Source organism: Anthonomus grandis, chromosome 8 (genome assembly GCF_022605725.1).
Source record: "Anthonomus grandis grandis chromosome 8, icAntGran1.3, whole genome shotgun sequence".
NCBI classification, from domain to species: domain Eukaryota; kingdom Metazoa; phylum Arthropoda; class Insecta; order Coleoptera; family Curculionidae; genus Anthonomus; species Anthonomus grandis.
Window position 1 is genome coordinate 20,274,291 of NC_065553.1, and position 22,110 is coordinate 20,296,400.

Sequence of the window (22,110 nt, forward strand, 5' to 3'; positions counted from 1 at the left end):
ATTTAAATTTCAAAAAATTGATTCTACAGATGTCTAGATTAATCCATTAACTAACAATTTTCTAAAAAAATAATATTAAAAAGCGCTAGTTTCTTAGATCTCATTTATCCAGAAAAGGCTTTCAACGCAGTTTTTACCGGCTAAATTCTAATATCGTTGAGTGATTGCTAATCGATATCGTTGATTGATAATCGATCGTACTAAACGTCACCCCTTCTGTACTACTTTGAACCCTTCTATACTATTTTTGAAATTTTCTTGGCTGAATTGGATTACGCTCTTAAGGCCGCTGCACAATTCATGCCCGGAAAAAATCTTGTTCAGATACCTATAGGTATATAGAATCAACGTAAACAACAGGCATTATAATAGGAATTTTTATGTTATTTAGGATTTTTTTTGGATCAACTTTCGTTTTCTTTTTGGTTTACTCAACAATCATTCGACAATGTCGAAGTCAAAAAATAGATGCAAAAATAAATAATACTAACTTTGAATAAAAAATGCAAAAATAAAAAAACACTTTTTTTCGATATTTTAAGTTGAAATGAATTCGAGTTCAAACATAATTTTGACTGTCCCACTTAATTTTGCTGAGGATAGTACATTGCTCATAAAAGGGGATTAAAAAAAAACTAAATATAATCAAATGCATAGGTAATATATTTATTTAAGTTATGAAGATGAAGGAATTGAAGGATATAGTAAATGCAAAGCCGCATTATCCATATCCTCCGTAGAGGGAGCAGCTAAATTTGCGGGCTTTCGTTTTTTGGATTTGCTCGTTTTAAACAGCCGTCTTTGTGGCTCTATATTCTTATTAGGGTGAGCAGTAGATTTAAATGGAATATTTTTTCTTTTTCTTATTTGGCTCTCTTTAATAGCTCGCAATGTAGGATCCAATGCCACCAATGTTTTTTCTATTTCGTCCACTTCTTCGGCAGTATCTGCGCTTTCAATAAACTGTTGGAATTTTAGTACAAGTTCGTTTTTCCTCTCAGGAAGTTGTAGGGTTTTGTCCACATTTTGACTATTTACAGCTTTTATTAGATTATTTCGGATTTCTTCATCCTCATTGTAGTCAATGATTAAGTTATCTATAAAAAAATATGTGAAGATATATATTTATAGGATGTCCCAAATTCGTGGGTCAACACATGGGGAATAGTTAATAGTTACGGACTATTATAGATTTGTAGAGATTTGGTTAAATTAGGAAAAAAGTTGCATATTTTTGAACCTTACCCAATATACGAGTGGGTTTGTATTTAAAAAATTTTAAAAAATTCCGATTGAAAGATTTTTTTTCCGAACTTATGTTTTATCCAATTATAAAATAATGTATGTATGCTTTTACATTTCTACTTTTTCCGTGCTATAGGGTGGTATTTTTAGATTTCCAATAAGTCCAATATTCGTTAAGACAGACGTACTAAGACAGACGACATCACTAATGACAAGAGTGAGTCTGGACGAGTAATGATCTAATTTTATTTTCATACACCCAAAAGTGCGCAAAAGTCATACAAAAAAAAATGCTGATACAACTAAAGTACCGAAGTAGGTATATAAATATATGCTGAATATTTATTGAGAAGTTTATTTAATAAATCTTTGTCGTCTATTTCTAGAAATTAAAACTTTTGCAAATGCGGCAATACAACAAATTGGTAAACATCCTTGAGGCGGTTATTAGGATTTGTTACACACATTATAGTTTTGCACTGTATAGGGAATAAAAATAATATAATTTTTATTTAAATATTAAGGGTTTTTAAGGAAAAATGCGACATGCCTTAGTGCGAGAAAAAAAAAGTACCTACCTATCTACCTATCTATTATTTTTTTCCCTAAAGGGGCGTATATCTCGTCAGTAGGAATTCCTATTAATGAGATATAGGTTTAGGCACAGATGTAAATATGGTATAGGCTATGGTATAGGCCCCCAAAAGACGCTCCTAAAAACATTTTTCAAAAGATAAAATACTGTCCCAAAGAGTATGAAAGTAAATACCACACTCTCGAAACAAAAATCGACGGATCCGACTAGACTTTAAAAACCCCTTATAAGGTAGGCATGTAGTAATAAAACAAAACATTTTATTACTACCAGGTATATCCGTAAAATAACTCAATAACGTGTCACCAGTATAATTAAATCTATCAAAATCAAAACAACCATTCCGTTCGGCTTCCTAATATCTAAATACAATCAATACAGGATAATATAATACAGGATAATAAAGTGCAAATACATGTGAGAATATATTCCGTGCCAGACCAGCTAGATTCAAAACTCAATAGGGCCCTCCTTATGAAATCGTCACCCGAGCCATTACCTTTATTTATTTGACATTATGGGACACTTTATGATGACGATTTATGGATGCGGAGTGTTTGTGTTAGTTTTAAGTTTTAAGTAAGAGTTTTGCATTTAAAAAGAAAAGGGGATATTCGAATTTTAGACAGCCAGACGCTGTCTGAAGTACTGACGCATTATTTCTGAAGAGAAATTTGTTCTGTTTTATTTTAAGATTTTTCGTTTTATTAAATCATAATTTAACTAAAACTCGGTGTTTTCTTACATCAGAAGTGGGATCGGCTTACTAAAAGTACCACTTGTTGTTCGATATTGTTTTCGTGGACGGCTTTAAATCAGTAAAATAAAAGAAAAACTTAATCGCGTCTTGTGGATACAAGAATTATGGATGAATTCGCGAAAATTTTAACCGACTCTCTAAAAGCGCTTAGAGATGAAAACAAAAGTGCTGTGTCGACGTTAGTGGACATTCCGAGGTTTAATCCGGGAAATGACGATGACGGTGCGGTAAGGTGGTGTAACGAATTGGAAAAATTGGGTGAAACTTTTAAGTGGTCTAATCATGAGTTACTTGCCAGAGGTTCGAGTGGGTTGGCTGGAGAAGCAAGGGACTGGTTGTCGACTTGGAAGCCGTTACAGCGAACCTGGGAGGACTTTAGGACTTGTTGAGTTATGTAGTCTTTATCCGGCCAAGAGAAATCTAAGCGAAAAGTTGCGAAGAGCCTGTTTGTACACCAGCAATGACGCTACCTCGTACTGTGAGTATGCCAAAAAAAAATTATTCTTTTAAATTCTCTAGATTTTAATCTAACTGATAGTCAGTTATTAGAAATTGTCATTGGTGATATCAAAGACATTCATGTCAGAACCGCTGATTTTAATAGCAACCTAGACTCAGTTAGTGGATTACTAATTCTTTTAAGTGATTATAATAAATCTAGCCCGGGTAATTTTTCTGATAAAAGAGGCCAAAAAAGAAGTTTTCCTTTTCATTTTAAAAATCAATTTGACAATAATTCAAAGAAATGTTACAACTGTAACCAAACTGGGCATATCAGCCGCCATTGTCAGAATAATCAATTTAAGAGACAAGCTATAGAAAATAAATCTTATAATGACCATATAAAATTGGCAAATAAATCTGAACTTATTTGCAACTATTGTAAAAAACGCGGACATTCTGAATCAAAATGTTTTAAAAAAGAATCCCAGCGACCCTCGACTTCCCAAGTTAATTATTTTTCTATCAACTTGGACAAGGAATTTTGTACGAAGTTTTTCATCCAAGGTTTGGAGGTAAACTGCTTGATAGATACAGGTGCGGAATGTAGCTTATTGTCCCAAAAAATCGCAAATAAGCTAAACTGTCATTTAGAACCTTGTCTTATTACTATGAAGGGCATAGGGAATAATATAATTTTTGCTAATAGTAAAACTGAATTGAGATTAGAAAATAATGGCACTGCATTTGAAATTTCTTTTTATCTTGTCGACGATTCCACAATTGGCCCTGATGCTATAGTCGGAAGAGATTTATTTAATTACACAGATCTAGAAATACGCACAGATCACACCGGAACTCGATTGTTTTTGAATAATAACAGTAATTTAATTCCAAAAACCATTAATCAATTATTAATACCCTCAGAAACCATTAACACACCATTAACTGGTATCGAGTTGCAAAATTTAATAACTTTACTTTCTAAATATAAACAAAATATTACGCAGGGAAATTCAGTAGCTGCTATTACTACTGCTGATTTAAATATTAAACTAAAAGACGATACGATTATAAATTTTTGTCCTTATGTGAATATATTATATTATATAGTATAGAATGCCATTATGTGAAAGAGAAAAAGTAAAAATAATAGTACAAGACTTACTTAAAAACAAAATAATTCGCGAGAGCCATTCACCATACGCCAGTCCAATAGTCCTTGTTTATAAAAAAAAAATGGGTCCGCGCGAATGTGTGTTGATTTTAGGGTACTTAATAAAAACACACAAAAGGAAAGGTTTCCCTTGCCGTTAATACAGGATCAGATTGATAATTTAAAGAGTAATAAATTTTTTACAACGTTGGACATGGCATCTGGTTTTCATCAGATACCAATTGCTATTGATTCTATTGAAAAAACCGCTTTTGTGACCCCAGATGGCCATTATGAGTATTTGCGGATGCCCTTTGGCTTGGCCAATGCTCCCGCGGTATTCCAGCGTGCTATATCCAAGGCACTGGGTGACTTAAAAGACAAGGATGCATTAGTTTATTTAGATGACGTTTTAATTCCCTCTGTAACTGTCATTGAAGGACTAGAAAAATTAGACCGTGTCTTAAAATCACTCTCTTTAGCTGGATTTTCTTTGAATCTAAAAAATGTAACTTTTTTCAAAATCAACTGGAATATTTGGGACAGGAAATTTCCGAAAAAGGGGTTAGACCAGGGAAGGCTAAGGTAGAAGCGCTTTTAAAAGCAGCTGATCCAAGAAATGTTAAACAAGTTAGGCAGTTTATGGGACTAGCAAACTATTTTCGCAAATTTATACCCGAGTTGTCTTCTCGTACGGCATGTATAACCAAACTAACGAAAAATAATAAAAAATTTATTTGGGGTGATGATCAAAAAATAGCAAAAAACTATGTTTGCGCTTTCTTGAGCCAAAGGCCGTTATTATCATTTTTTGACCCAAGCTTAGAAACAGAACTTCACACCGATGCTAGCTCTGTCGGCTTCGGCGCGATACTGTTTCAGCGTCACGAAAATAAACAGTTAAAAGTAATTTCTTATTTTTCGAAACGCACCTCTAATGAGGAATCTAAATACCATTCTTATCAACTTGAAACCCTAGCTGCTTATTATGCCATTAAACATTTTCGCGTCTATTTATTGGGAATTCATTTTAAATTAATAACTGATTGTAACTCCCTTAAACTGTCAAAGAATAAAAATGAACTTATTCCTAGAGTAGCTAGATGGTGGCTCTATTTGCAATGTTTTAATTTTGATATCGAGTATCGAAAAGGTTAATTTTTACAACATGCACATTCACAAAGATAAATCATTTCTTTTGGTTTCCAAAAATGGCAAAATTTGTGAAGAAATATTGCGATCATTGTCTAAAATGTTTAGTGGGTAAAGGTCACACCGGCCCCAAACATACCAAACTACGTCCTATTGACAAAAAACCGATTCCTTTTCAGACAGTGCATGCTGATTGTGTGGGTCCGTTTCCTGTGTCTATCGAGGGGTTTAAACATTTATTACTCATCATTGATTCCTTTAGAAAATACATTCAAAATACAAATCTTAGTGCCGCTTAAATCCCTTTCTGGCCCCGAGACAAGTGCCGCTCTTAAATTGTATTTAAGTATGTTCAGTGTCACAAAAACTTTGATTTGTGATCGAGGCACTAATTTTACGGATAAGTCTGTAAAACAGATGTTGTTAGAATTGGGCGTACGTCAACACTTAATTGCGTTTAAAGTTTTGAATTTATTACGCACAGAAATTGAAATTAAGTGCGAATGGTCAAAGCATGTTATAAAGTTGCAAACCACTTTAAACACGACGGTACAAAAAAACTACGGGATTTTCACCAATTTATTTACTAACTGGGCTAGAAGGTAGTAATGGCGATGTACGAACCCTAACTGAGTCTCTCCCTTTAATTAATGCATCGGCGAGTTTAGAGAAAGATCGGCAACTGGCATACGGACGTATGAGAAAACAGGCGAATTATGCAAAAAGTTTATTTGACAAAACAAAAAGGCTCAATAAAGAAATCTCAATCGGCGATCTTGTCTTTCATCCGTCGGGTGACAGTCATTTAGCAAAGTTGGACAAGAAATACGAAGGTCCATTTGAAGTTATTTCTATTTTGCCGAATGACAGGTTTGAGTTAAAAAATCTGTCAACTAATCGAAAAAGAGTTATTGCTAGAGACATGATCCGAGTTTGGCCAGGCGAACTTTCAGAATGTTGAGATACATTATTACTTCTTCTGCTTGTTTATTTTAGGTAATTGGAAAATATTTTGTTTTTTTGTTTTTGATATGTGGAAGCAAATTGGTTTGACAAGTTAATATTTCAGTATTTACTTTATTTTATTTTGTGTTGGAAGCTTTTACGCTTTGCATTAGTGTTTTTATAACGTTGAAAGCTTGTACGCTTGGCGAATTATGTTGAAAGCTTTTACGCTTTGCATTAGTGTTTTTATAACGTTGAAAGCTTGTACGCTTTGCGAATTATGTTGAAAGCTTTTACGCTTTGCATTAGTGTTTTTATAACGTTGAAAGCTCGTACGCTTTGCGAATTATGTTAAAAGCTTTTACGCTTTGCATTAGTGTTTTTATAACGTTGAAAGCTCGTACGCTTTGCGAATTATGTTGAGAGCTTTTACGCTTTGCATTAGTGTTTTTATAACGTTGAAAGCTTGTACGCTTGGCGAATTATGTTGAAAGCTTTTACGCTTTGCATTAGTGTTTTTATAACGTTGAAAGCTTGTACGCTTTGCGAATTATGTTGAAAGCTTTTACGCTTTGCATTAGTGTTTTTATAACGTTGAAAGCTCGTACGCTTTGCGAATTATGTTAAAAGCTTTTACGCTTTGCATTAGTGTTTTTATAACGTTGAAAGCTCGTACGCTTTGCGAATTATGTTGAAAGCTTTTACGCTTTGCATTAGTGTTTTTATGACGTTGAAAGCTCGTACGCTTTGCGAATTATGTTGAAACAATACAAATCAATCAAACCAGATGTATTCAGAGCAATTTTAAAAGAAATGTTGAAAGCTTTTACGCTTTACGAATTATGTTGAAAGCCTTAACGCTTTACAACAATGTTTGAATTACGTTAAGAGCTTATGCTTCACACTGATGTTGCTATAACATTGAAAGCTTTCACGCTATGTTAAAAAGAAATGTTTATTAAAAAGGAATTTGAAAAAGAATGTTAAAAAGAAAGACGAAGTTCTTGTATTTTTGTGTCATATAATATGCTTCCACACTAAATAGTTTAAACCAAAATAACTTTGGCAAAATTTGGCTGGCGTTTGTTTTGTTGTTCCAGGTTAACATTGGATTTTTGTTTCAATTCGAGAACGAATTGAGTGTCAGGATTGGCCGTGTGAGAATATATTCCGTGCCAGACCAGCTAGATTCAAAACTCAATAGGGCCCTCCTTATGAAATCGTCACCCGAGCCATTACCTTTATTTATTTGACATTATGGGACACTTTATGATGACGATTTATGGATGCGGAGTGTTTGTGTTAGTTTTAAGTTTTAAGTAAGAGTTTTGCATTTAAAAAGAAAAGGGGATATTCGAATTTTAGACAGCGTCTGCGACGCATTATTTCTGAAGAGAAATTTGTTCTGTTTTATTTTAAGATTTTTCGTTTTATTAAATCATAATTTAACTAAAACTCGGTGTTTTCTTACATACATATTTAAATGAATCGACGAGGCCACGGGACGATTAGGCGACGGGGCGAAACAGTGCGCTCCATCGGAAAAGTTGTTACGTAGACACTTGTATTAGAGAACGGGGAAAGAAATGGTTTGTAGTGCTTTAGTTTTGGTTTCAACACCGCCGAGCAAAAGTGCTGGAGAGGAACTTAGTTTGCATTACAAAACTGTGACAAGTATTTGAAAAAAAACATGGATAAAATAAATCACATTTTGCGTTTACTTGACTTACTTTTGTGACTATATGTCGAAAGATGTATAACCATTTTGTTGGTACATCAAGTTCTATTTGTTTATCTTGCAATATAAAAAAATTATTAAGTGTTTTCTGTGTTGCCCTGTATACTTATGACTAATTACTCTTGAGTAATTTTGTGAATATATTGAATGTATACAATGTAAATTTCATGGACTTCTACCGCTTTTAATTTATCAATCATGGTCTGCATTATCTTGAAATGTTATTATGTTGTTTTAGTCATTAGGCAAAGTATATCATTTTAATACAGATTCTTGGGTCATTAAATGTAATTTTTTTCTGATTTTACCGTATTTTATTTTATAATCATATCTGGGAATTATATTTTTATTATCTTCTTCTATTCATTGCATATAAGATAATATATCACTTTATTGCGATCGCCTATGATTCTTGGGTGTGAGATGCCAAATCGTGTCCAAAAATGGTTAAAAAGTCAGTATTCCAGAATACTGCATTTAATTTTTTTATTACGGCCTATAATGTAGCTTTGGTGAGTGTAGGCGAATTATATTACTTTAATACGACTAAATATGATTCTTGGGTGTAAAAAGTCAATTTTTTGAAATTTCATCTAATTTTATTTTTGATTGTTATCTTGAAATAATATTTTTTCTTAATGTTATTAAAGTTTTGATATAAGACGGCTAATTATGTTTAAATAAGGAGCAAATATCAATTTTTAAGACTTGTTGCATTACAGTTTTTAAACGTGACCTGTGTCAACTAGTAATACACACAGGTGCAGAATATGACTTCTGAAATGGCTAACTATGCGCAGAAATGGATTCAATTACAACTCGTCGAAAAAATTATTTTATATATATTCATAAATATCACATTTAAAGAAAAAAATATGCTAATTGGGACATTTTTTCCTATTATCAACTTACCGTTAATATGTTACACAAATAAAATAAGTCCAACAACCAAATCCGGACTTCAACGCATTTTCCACAATAATTATCAGTAAAACCACTTAATCGCAACAATTTAAAAAGAGACGTATAGAAAGCAGGAAAAAGACGTCACTTCCAACGAAAAAAAACTAAAAAAAAAGCGATCGCAACTTATTTTAAAACACACACAAAAGTAGCGATTATTAATTGAGCTATTAAACGAACGATCGCACCACCGGACTACCGACGGACGTACCGATTTAGATTCTAGTGAATTTTCCCAAAGCCAGTTTTAAATCGAGCGTACCGAGCTCGGCAGGAACAGTAAAAACAATCGAGATTCGCTTCTTGAGCCTCACTTGGCCATGATTGGCTAGCAGGAAGGGGACCCAAGGCCGAACGTGACCAGAAAGCCGCGTTGCCACTTTACTACTTTGATTTTGGTACTGCCAGATGGTTAGCGTATTTTTATTTTGTTAGTTGAACAGCCGTTTAGTAGCCGGAGATGTATGTATATGCAATCAGGATGTTTCTGGGTTCTTCAGAACCTACTTATCGTAATGATTAAATTTTCTGTCTGTTTAGTACCATGGAAAATTGTAGAAAGAGATTGATCATTTTAAGTGTATGAAAACTATGAATTTTAAAGGATTTAAGTGAAAAAAAAAAAGAAATAATTAAAAGTCTCCGCACCCATATGATGTTCTAATAATACTCCCTACTTTCAATGGAGTCGTAGATAGAGTCGGGGTAAGTTAAAAAACACACAGTCTCCTTCCACTTGTTCATTTTACATGAAGTTTAAAATTCCCAACATGGTTCGAATACAGCGGTTTCCAAGATGCCATTATCAGGGAGATAAAATGTTTAAAATTCATACAGGTCATACACAACAGAGTTTTTTATGTCAATAAATAAAATATATTTACTGACATAAACTCAAAACCTGGTGTGTGTGATTTATTTTTAACTTATGAAAATATGAGGGAGTTTCAGAAAAAAATTGTACTCTTGGGTGGTTGCGTGTAAAAAAACGTTTTTTTCAGCAGTTGGCTGTTCTTGTGCATCGATTGCTTGGTACCTTTTCCCCTGCTTAACTTCGTAAAAAATTCGGTTTTCGAAGAGATGTGCACGACGTTAATTTATCGGCTACTCGTTATCGTTTGGCATTATTTCACAGATGCTTTCTTTTTAACGGTGTTAAGTGTATAATAAATATACTTCCAAACAAGATAAAATCAAAATCACACTTCCTCAAGTTACAGGAAGTTTCCTTATAATTTAAACCAGATATGATGAGATTCCAACTCAAAACAAATTTCATTGATCTCACGATTTTCAAATTTGCTATCTATACAGCTTTGCATAATTTTTGTTCTTAAAATTGTAGGTTGAGGGGATTAGCCCTATGCTAGACTTCGCCTATGTACATTTTAATTTAATAAATACATTATTTATTTATTTCTTTTATCCGTTACCTAGATTCGAAGGTGCGGTAAGGATGGAGCGAGCAGCGGGCAGACCTCGTGATATCTCGGGACACACGTGGAAAGTTGGTGAATGTTCCAGAAAAATGGCTTCGCTGCTAAAATTTCAGTTGAAATCTGAATATTGGCGCGACTTTTAAATCAAAATTAATAGTAGGAATACGGGTGTAATGTGTGTATTATAAGTGTATAATAATTCAGTTGATTATTTTTGTGTATCGAGTGGTTTAATTCACACATAAACGGACACTCAAACGCTGCAAATATACATAAAAAAATCGACATGATTTAAGACCTGTACAGCTGAATCCCTACAAATAAAGTCTAAATATTAGTCTGGTAGATTTAACACTTATGTATTGATTAATCGTAAAAAGTCGTATTTTCTTAATGAAAAGATAACTGTATGTAGTACACGTATACATATAGCACATAACACCTCTGAAATACCGGAACTAATCTCAAATGACGGCAGCTAAATTCAAGATTATCAAATCCATAATATTTTCAACAGAAAAGGGAAAAAAGTATAGGGAATTGGGAGATTAAGAAGCATTGTATTAGGGATCTATGTAAAGAAGACCCTCTAGCTATAGATATAGATATAGATATAAGATACGCCCCATCTGTTTAATTCCTAAAGAGATATTTTGATTGAAAACGGAAACAGGATAGCTTATCGAATTCTGCCCTAGGATGAAGTCGAATTAAAGTTATAAATTAAAAACATGATACTCACAGAAGCATTCCTACCAAATCTAAAATACAATTAATAAATTAAACAAACACTAGTGTTAAAGGATCTTAAAAAAATTCAAGTGAAATGACACTAGCAAAAGGCTATAAAGCAAGAATTATGACGTTCATCAATGTGCTACAAGACTTTTAAAATACGCAAGTTCACTTTATATTATTTACTTACTATTACATTAGTTATATTATTTATGTAAATGAGGTAATGAAATCTGAAGTGTAAGCTCAGAAAAAAGGCACTTTAAGACTAGCACAGAATTTTGATACTAACTTTCCTTTTCTCTGAAACAAATGTCCAAATTCTCTGGAACAAATGTCTGCTATTTCTTAAAACTGGCGATAATAATACATCGGTGGGTGAGTGAGCTTAGAATCTTCTTTGATAAAGAAGAATCTTAACCGCCAAAGTCCTTATAAAATTCTATTCCTCTTAAATCCAAAGGCTTCATACGTAAAACTTAAAAAGTAACAATTAAAATTAAATATAAAATCAGATGCTGGGACTATTCTTCCTAGTTGCCATTGATTGCCCCCGAAATTAATCACCACAAGCACCAGTCGTTTTATGTCTTCTTTCAAAAGGTTTTTATAGATGATAGTTTATTCAAGCAACATGGTTTCATCCATGAATTCTAGCATTTACCAACATATGTTTTACCGTTTCCTTTGCCCTTCGACGGTATTGAGCAGTTCATGGAGCATCAATGATGTTGATGGCATAAGCAAAATTCCTAGTAAAAAAGTGGGTTTGACCAATTAATAATCATGAAGAATAATCATAAAATGATTTTTGCCCAGTATAATATTACTATTTAATGATACATCTATCGGACAAAGTACCGGATCTGCATAAACTGGTCTTTTCAGTATAGAATGTCTTAGCGCTTGTATTTTACGCGAAAAAAAAATAAATAAAAATAATTCGCAGTACCGCGAGTAGTCATCGATTCCGGCTTCTCGTACCAGCAAGGTCGTACAGCGGTAGACTCAAATTATTACCAATATCCGATGTTGCCAAATTTACAATTTTGACGGCATTTATGTGCATTTTTTACGACATTTCTCACGTTTGTTTTTGAAGTATTTTTGTTCAGTGTTTCAGAATGTAACTTTAATAGTTTAAAAGTTAAAATAATACTTTTATGACTTAAGTTAACCTAAAAGTTATAGTTACTACAAGTTATAATTTACCTATGAATACTATTCAGATTTTAACATGATAATTACAAAATACATGGATTCTGGTATTTCTGGTACGAGTATGAACGAATAGTGCATAACTTGCAAGGAACTAAAAATTCTAGATTTTTGGAAGAGAAATGCTGCCTGGCTTTTTTTTCCAAATAAAGCGGGATACGATTGTATCAATGAAGAGTTCTATTTTCTTTGACTTTAACGAATTTTACCGCACCTTATATGGCGCTAAACTGTCTGCCATATAGCATAAGTGATTGATAGCAAATTTCTGCTACCATTTTATTAGCTTTAAAGTAAGCAAAATAGGACAGTTTACAGTCTAATAAGTGTACTATTTGTGGTTCAAAAAAGGCGATCAGTATTCTTCGAAATGAAATGCTAAGAGGACGCATATCATCAGACAGAGACAGAAGACAACTTGGGGACTACCATTATGGGTTCCGTCCGAAGAAATCAACAAAATTAAATATTCAGTATAAGAAAGCTGGGAGTTTAATAGGAAGGTCCACCAATTGTTTGAAGATTTCCGCGAGACATATGATAGCATCACCAGATAAAGTATTTCGCAAGCGTTGGAAGGCATATGGGTACCAGAAAAGATTATAAAGTTAACCAATATATGTATAGAAAACTCTAAAGCCATATTTAGGATAGAAAAAAAACACTGATCAATATCAAATACGAACAAATGAGGAGTTCAAGAACATGTACAAAAAAATGAGTTTAGTAATCGAAATAACAGCACAAAACAGATATAGGAATCGCCGAATGAACGTTTTTAAGAGGTTCAAGTGTTCAAAAGGATATGAGAGAAATACTCGAGTTTAAAAGAAATCTTTAGGAAGATCATGGGTTGGACAGAGATAGATGGAGACGAGTCGTAGATGCAGCTAAGACACATAGAATTGTGACGTTACGAGTGGGAAAAGAAATGTCAACTTTTAAGTGTTAAATAATTAGCTTTGAAACGTTAGTAATGAAGAACTTGGGAATTCATAAAGCCCATAAAATTGCAGACATTGTTGTTATTCTTTAATAGTATACTCGTAAAGTACAACTGTTTTCTTTGTCTGGTAGAAGCTTATTCCATACTTTAGTATTTATTTAGAATTTTACTATAGAATTTATTATTCTAAGATAGCCTTAAGACCTTATTGCTTAAGATTAACTACAATCAAAGTGAAAAAGCACAAAACAGCTATCTTTCTCTTCTCTCTTCATATAAAAAGAAAAGGATATGCAGGCCTTCGCTCATTAGTTCTAGCGTGTGCAAGCGATTCATTATCGCTAATAAACGTTTCCTGTAATCTCTGTTGTATCTGAAAATAAATAGCTTTTATAAAGGTTACAACCATTACGCCAATATACATATTACCCGCACTTATTATTTTATAAGTAAATCTACAAAGCGTCAGAGTAACTACACCCTGACCTTTACAAGTGTTTTATAATATATACATATATTAATTAAATAAAATATATAGAGGTACTATAGTTATTGCTTAAGTCCAAGAAGATCTTGTATGTTGATATGCACTGTAATAAATAAATAAATAATTTATCGTTTGCAATTAAAAAAGCCAATCACATAGCAATTTAATTCCTACCATAAATTACCCATATATAAAATATTTTCGTCACGTTGTGAATGTTTACCCGGCCATAAATGAGTTGGATAACGTGTGTATGTGCACTCGGTCATGCTCAAATGGTTCTCAGCCATTTAAAGGATTTTAAAAAATCGGCGTGAAATCACCTTTAAGAGTGCGCAAGTGGGCGTTCAATTGGTAATTGAGTAAGGCCGCAACGCCATTCGGTTGCTATTTTCTCGGATAATTTTTGCCGTTAAAAAAGATTTTAGTTAATAATAAGTAAGATTAATGTTATTAAGGCATTAATTTAGTAAGTTAGGCCGTCCAAGGGCGTATCTAAAATGTCGGTACAAAATTTTAGCAGATATTTTGTGATTATCTTTTAATGAATGTTTTCGATTGAATTGAATTATCTTTAAACGCAAGTTATACTTTTTATATGACTTTCAATTGGATTTGCTTCCATTTATATTTGCTTAAATAGTTTACCTGTTTAGTGACTTTAATTCATGTTAAGAAGACTTGCAGATGGCGCTAGAGGTAATTACGTCAAAACAATCGCGAGAAAGAATATTTCTACATAGATTACGAAACGAAGTTATTCCTTTATCATAATAAACATCGCGATCCATTTATTTTGTAATTGTTTTAAAAATGTAATTTGTAATTATAATAAAAAAAAATTATTCTGGGACTATCAATTACATACGATTAAAGATAAATGTAACTTTTAGGTTAACTTAAGCAAAGTTTACTGAATAAAATACAGTACAGTATGATGAATACAGTACAGTATTTTATTCAGTAAACTTTGCTTAATCCTTGAAAGAAACATAATGTTCTTAAAAAGAAACTAATGGAGAACATATTTTGAGCCATATATTTCTAGAACAAAAAAGTTGTTTACTATATAAAGCTACCAAAAAATCCATAGTTTATACTAAAATATTTTTAAAAAAAATTATAAAATTTATAAAAATTTATTAAATTCTTATTTTTTTTTATAAATGTTTAATTTCTAACTAAAATTTAAATTTTATATGTATTTTATCTTATATTTTCATATTTCATTTCAATTTTTATATTTTCAATTATTTTAGAATTAAATAATTAATAATTATTTTAAAAAAATTTAGTTTTGTTTCAACTGATTTTTTTTTGATTTCACAAAATAAAAATCTATAATAAAAAAAACAAAATATTCATAGTATATGTATTTTTTAGATAAAAATTTCGTAAAATGTACCCTTTAAGGACACATTTAAAAAATAAAACCTAAGGGTTAAAAATCTACTTAAATTGTAGTGATCTGCGGCTTATTTTAACTATCTTCGGACGAATACCTTAAAGTTGCTTTTTCTAGAGGTATAGAAGCACAAATCTTGGTGTCAACCAAAGAAACCAAATTTGGTCGACAGCTTTAAGGAGAAAGAACTGCCAGACTTATGTTTTCTTTTTTATTAACGCTTTCTCATGTATTTGTAATTTTATTGAATTTTGTAAATAATCGCCCGAGAAAAAACTCTTAGCATAAAAACATCGAATTTACAGAAACACATATGAAGTAAACTTTTTCATCTTTAAACCCTTAAATTTTCGAAAATTAGTTTAGCATTGATTTCTTAGAGCGTTTGGTAGATATTTCCAGGCAGTTTCTTTTGTGAAAATACATTTTGGATTGATAAAAGAATAAAGAAAGTCGTCGTTGTAAGGTCAAGAATAATTGCTGGAATTCCTGAACTGGACGTAAATTCGAAGATTATTTATCGAAGGTTAGTTGAAGCGAAGCTTTACAACAAACGTCCAGATGAGAAACCTCTGGTTTCCGAAAGAAATGGTCCTGCGAGGCTTGAGTTTGCACTTAAGTTTTGTCACTTAAAAGTCAGTCACACTGAAAAAATTTCTGCACGTAAAATCAACGATAAACGGACATCAATTTTTTGAACATTAATATTATGAATTGGTCCATAATACAACGATTCGGTTGTGTGTAATTTGCTGACCAAGAATAAAAGCGTGCTACCAAAGCTATTTACAGACAAAAACTGTTCAAACTTAATATCTAATAGCAGTATATGTATGACAGCCTGCTACCAAAAAATAATTGAAATAGCACTCCTCTAAGGGGTAGTTTGTATTTGTCAATGTCTAATAAAAACGTGCTACCGAAGCTATTTACCACCGGAAACTATTCAAAATGGATAACTGATGTTACTATACATATAAGTGCTTGCTACCAAAAAATAATTGAAGTAGCACGTTTTTATTAGACATTGATAAATACAAACTACTCCTTAGAGGGGTGCTATTTCAATTATTTTTTGGTAGCAAGCACTTATATGTATAGTAACATCAGTTATCCATTTTAAATAGTTTCCGGTGCTAATGAATTAACTATCGAGTTAGAAAAACAGGGACTTTCTAGAGACAGCGATAACGTCAATATCGAATTAAATGAAAAGTTTGTTAATGATGATGTAAGCATAGCCACTCCTCTAATTAATGATGCAAAAGGCTCTGTAGATATTAATACAGAAACAGAAATATTTCATGAATCAAACATGCAATATTGTAAAAAAGATATTATTAACAAAGTAAATATTTCGGTGGCAGATTTTTTTTAACCTTGTACGATAATGACAACTTTACTAGGAAAGATGTTTTGGATATTCAAGCTGGATTAGAAAAAAATATTGTGGAACCATTTATAAAGGCAATATAATCGTTAATGGATTTTTTTCTTAAAAAAGACATAGGTGTTTATAATGAATTTTTCAGTTTTTTAGAAGATTTTAAAAACCTTTTGAAGCCTTTTCAGACCGATCATCTTGTGCAAAAATGGCTACAGGAAAATGAGTTAAAAGGTGACATTAAAGAGTTTGTTATAAATAGTGCTATATCCACACAGCATAAACAAGGTTGCTTGAATATTGATAAATGTGATATAAAGGGAATTTTAATGCCTCTTAAGTTCCAATTTAAAAAATATTTTGAAAAAGAGAATAGGTTAAAAACAATGTTGAATAACATTTTAAAGAGATAATTCTTCGATTACAAACTTTGTTCAGAGGAATTTATGGAAAAATAATTTACATTTTTATGGTAATGGAGGCTCCCTATTGTAAAAAAATCAAAAATATTTTATTTCTTTATTTTTTCGGATATTTTATAGTAATCTAAGAGCTTATTTAAGCTTTTTTTTCCTTCTTTATAGATTGATATAAACTATGGAGTGGCATTTGAAAGTGGACAATTACTTAGCAAATGGGAAAAGTGTTTACCACAAATTATAGAATTTCTAAAAAAAGATGGCCACATAAAGGACAAATCTTCTAAAGACCTTTTAACAAACATAGATAAAACTACAGATGATGAAAGTAAGTTAATTCTTTAAAGTAAAAACAAAAAAGGCTTATTTTTTCGTTAGGGCTAGATATTAAATATCGACACTTTTGTTGCTTTGGAAGATAGAGCTGTGCAATTTTCGTTAACCTGTGTCACTTTTTCGTTAAAAATTAAATACCGAAAACAAAAGCAAGCTAACTTCTTTTGATTCGGTGATTTCAGAACAAAAGAATTAGCTTAATTTTGTTTTCAGCATTAATATTTTTACGAAAACTTGACACAGGTTCGCGTTTCTAATGTACGTTAGGCTGGTGTCGAAACGTTGGCAATAGGTTAAGAAGTTTAATTTTATAAGTTCAAAAAATGTGATAGTATTTCCTTTTTTAAATAAAACTGTAAAGTTAAAAAAAATATTGTTTATTTTTTCCCAGTTTAATAATATTTTAATTATTTTTAGATGGAAGATATGCTGCAGTCCTATGGGCATTCCATGGCTATTTTGTGCCTTCCGCAAAAGAATACAAAAAACGAGTTAATGGAAAATCGACGTGTACAAAATACACTATCAAGGATTCCCAGGAATCGTTTTTGTATTGCGGAAAAACCCAGCAGGAGGCTGAAGAACACATCATTTATTTAAAAACTAAAGAAACGGCCATTCAACCCTTTATAATGTGTCTTGGGGATAATATTAACAACATTTCAAACATTTGTGTGTACTTTGATGATGGTCGTTACAAATGCTTTCATTTAATTAAGGCTGTAGACGTATGTTTTAAAATAATGTATCTCTTCAACTAGGACTTTCCAAAGCCTAGTAAAATGTTTTGGAATTTTATTGAAAAGGCTTTTTATAGTGATAAACCTTACCTTACTTTGGAAAGTCCAAAAGTTCAAATTTTGTGCGAATATTTGCCACAATAAAAAAAAAAATAAATGTGTATTTATTTAAAAAAAAATTGTTCAATACAAATTTGACAAACGTATACCTAAACTGAATTTAGATAAACATTAAAATACGCTTAAAAATCATTAATTATAAATAGTATTAATTATATTACATTAATTATAATAATATAATTATCTAAAATATAATCATAATAATAATAATAATAATATAACAAAAATAATCGTATTTAAATCATCTCCCTAAAAATTGACGTACACGCTTCACATATTAATGTTTTTTGGGAATAACTATAATGATTGCTATGCGTTGATTTAATTTCAGCAGTCTATGAGCCAATGTCTGATGGTAGTACATTTATAACAGACAAACATCAAATAACCACCATTGCTCCTTAAATCAAGGTTCGGCATCCACGGGCTAATGTACGGCCGTAGTTAAAATAATAACCGATAACCACAAATTAAAGATCACTAATCGTTAATACAACATACCACGTCTTTAAACCAATGTTCACTGATAGTTATATTAACAACCAGCGAAAGTCAAATAATGTTCACTAATCGTTAATTCAACGTACGCATTCCATAAATTAGTGTTTGCTGAATCGTTAGTCTAGGATTATTTGTCCATGATTTGATGTTCAAAATCTATAATATAAAGAACATAAACTTACGTAGCTTGATGAACAACTGAACGTTGTAACAATGTTACCCGCCACCGGCCCGATTTTAATGTTCGTAATTGTTGATTCAACGTACTTTTTTATTAATATTACGTACCTTTTTGGTTCAGTGCACAACTGTCATTTAAATCGGACAGTTCAAGATTAGAACAAAAAATAATTCAGTGATGAAACAGTTTTCATGGAATGAGGTATTATAGGTATCCAGTTAATACTTTGTGACTCTTATTATAGCAAAACAACAAATCACAGCATACATCTCGTCTTGTTCAGAAGTTTTAAGTGAACAATATATAAATATTCTACTTGCCGGCACACTCACCGGATTTAAATCTTATTGGGAACATTTTGTGTTTCTTTCTGTTTTTTTTGTCGTTAAATGAAATAAAATTTTAATTGCATAAATGTTGCTTCTTCTTTGACGTTTAGTAACAACAACAACAACAATAACAAAGTAGGTATATATAATTCGCTAATGCCAATTTTAATTTTAATAAATAATATTTGATATTTTCATAAGAGTTGCTTTACTTTTACCCAATAGATATAAATAAAATAATAATTAAAAAAAACTTTGGTCTTATCTAATTATAAAAATCTTGATCTTTTCTTAAATTTAATTTTTTAATAAAAAGTATTTAAAACAAATTTTTAAAATAAAAAAATTACAGGTTATTACTTAAAGAAGATTATGTTATTACTGAAAAGAAAAATTAGAAATAATGAGTAGTTCAAACACCATTAAAATTCATTAGTAATGAAATTTAAAGCCTTTTAATAACGTTAAAATACAAACAAATTAACAAGATTTTAATTTTCAAGAACTTTTCTAAAATTTATCGCCTCACCTCACTTTAATTAATAAAAAAAAGAACAAAATCTTCAAGATCTTCTGATTCTCTTTAATAACGAAACTTTTAATAATAAGCAATTTTCTACGTGATAATTATTTTAGAAGCAAGTTTTAAATTAAGCATACTTCCCTTAATTAAAATTAAGAGTTGGTGTTAAGTAAGATTCGTTAGGTACTCGTTTCTTTGTGTTTCTTGATCAGATAATTTTTTTTTTATGGTGCGTGCATATGTTATTCGCTATTTAATATTATATGACCGTACATTATGATAATTGTTTTTAATGTTATTTTAAGTCTAATTATAACTTTTCCAGTTTATATCCTTTTTCCCTAAAAGGTTATATCAATTATAATATTCCTTTATCACTAACATTATACAGTGTGGGCTAACCCCGTCGAAATATGAATATCCCGAGGGAATAAATCCCTAAAGTTAAAGAAATTCGTTAAAAAAATATTTTTAGCGAGTTATTTTACAGTTTGCTCAACATCGCCGCATCAAATCAATTACATTAGCCTAGTAGAACTCGTGTATCATAATATATGCATCACAATAATATTTTAATTATTATTAACATTTTCTTTTAGTAGATTATTATTAATTATAAGTAAAGCCTAAGATCAAAAAATCTCCTACAATATTTTTCTTATTAAAGGATCTTCGTAATTCGTCGATGTTCAATGACCCTGATGATCTAAGAATATTCCACCTTAAAATCTCAATTTAATAAATTATTGAACTAGAAAGAAACCTCTAAACATTGACACGAAAATAATTTGTACAATAAATCACCGTCTTCGCTGTTCTACTTAAAAGAAGCCAACTTACCTTAAGCCACTTGTAAAGAATACCCATTACAAGCAAGCTAACAAGCTTTAACCATACCATTAAATTACCATGACAAAAGCCGACAAATAAAACATACTAAGCGCCTGCACTTAACCTATTTTAAACCCGCATATATAATTAAAATAAGAAACATAAGAAAAAATTACAGCAAAAAAAAACAGCCTATGGTAAAATAATAAGTACAAACTACGTTACATATGTCCTTGCTGGTGAAGATTTTCATATAACTATCATAATTTTTCCTTTTAACACAATTACAATTAATATGAACCTTTATTTGATATTCAACATTCAAGGGTAACCATGACCGAATGCATTAAGTGACTTGTTTGTTTTTTTTATAGAATATTTATAGATCTTTAACAATAGCAATATCTACCAGGACTGTTTAGAACATAGCAAAAAAGACAACGTATAATGTAGTGTTGTAAAGAAATCAAGTCTAAAAAAAGGATTATACAGGGGAATATCTTTTCTGCCTGTATGCATAATTAGTTTAACCTTATCTACACTCACATTGGCTTCTTAGCAGATAACTTTACTCATTTCTTACTAACTAGGAACAATGCAGCATATACGTTTACCACAGTGGTTAAGTATTTTAATCTATTGCATCAACACATGACAACCAAACTCATAACTAAAGACATTTATATTTATCTTTGCCTTTAACCTACTATTTAAACCTACCTTTGTTTTACGTAGATTCAGAGTATAAGAGATATATATGGCGCTGAATCAATGAATCAACGTTATAAATGAAAGAAAAAAAGAAACTTGTATAATACAAATTGTCCATTTATTCAGAATACTTTTCACTGTTTCACTATTAAGTTTTCTTTGGTCCACCCTATATGTATAACTGCATACTAACATATAGCTGCACATTAAAACATTACAGATTAATTTCCTGAACCAAAGCTCGACCCCTAAAATGTTCCTTGAAATATTTTTTCAAAATAACCCTCGTATTTTAAATATAATTTAAATGGTAACTAATAAATACTTTGCGAGTTCGCTACGGACAGCAACCTTGCGAGATCCTTTTTAAATTAACCAGAGGTTAGGTAAATTGTGCAATAATAAACTTGATCGTGTTTTTGTTTCGAGTAAGGAACAACGTCGCAGCACCACATAATGAATCGTCGTTAGTTTTAAGGAAATGAAGCCTTGAAGATGGAATTTTGTCGAACGAAGAAGTAGCATTGAAAAAAGAAACAAACATTCCAGTCTTAATTTGTTATAATTTGATGGTGCTAAACGTGCCACTCAAGGTCGAATCCTTTAAAAAACTTAATTTAATATTCATCTAACACTAAATTTCATGTGATTTTTTTTTGCATTCTCATGATTTCCGTATAGTTCTCTCATTTTTATTGCTAAATTGGTTATTGTTTATGAATGAATTAACTAATCATAATTTAATTAATTAAGGATATTTTCGGTCTTTAGCCTAAAAACCTCCTTAAAAGAATTTTTTTTGAAAATAAC

The 22,110-nt window shown here is 31.2% G+C and overlaps 1 protein-coding gene and 1 long non-coding RNA gene across 3 annotated transcripts in view; one reads left to right on the forward strand and one right to left on the reverse strand.

The window, feature by feature from the left end:
• Positions 1-22,110, reverse strand: part of LOC126739166 (dual oxidase maturation factor 2) — a 47,376-nt gene that overhangs the window by 24,843 nt on the left and 423 nt on the right. Inside the window, exon 1 of one of the 2 annotated variants that reach the window (XM_050444725.1) lies at positions 8,945-9,283. The exons of the other annotated variant lie outside the window; for it this stretch is intronic. The gene's annotated coding sequence lies outside the window, so the exon portion shown is untranslated. Of the gene's footprint in view, positions 1-8,944; positions 9,284-22,110 lie in introns of those variants that run through there. 2 annotated transcript variants of the gene reach the window in all.
• LOC126739169 (uncharacterized) lies at positions 14,173-18,247 on the forward strand. The gene is made up of 3 exons (XR_007661563.1): positions 14,173-14,519; positions 17,194-17,356; positions 17,782-18,247. It is a non-coding gene; the product is annotated as an uncharacterized LOC126739169 (long non-coding RNA).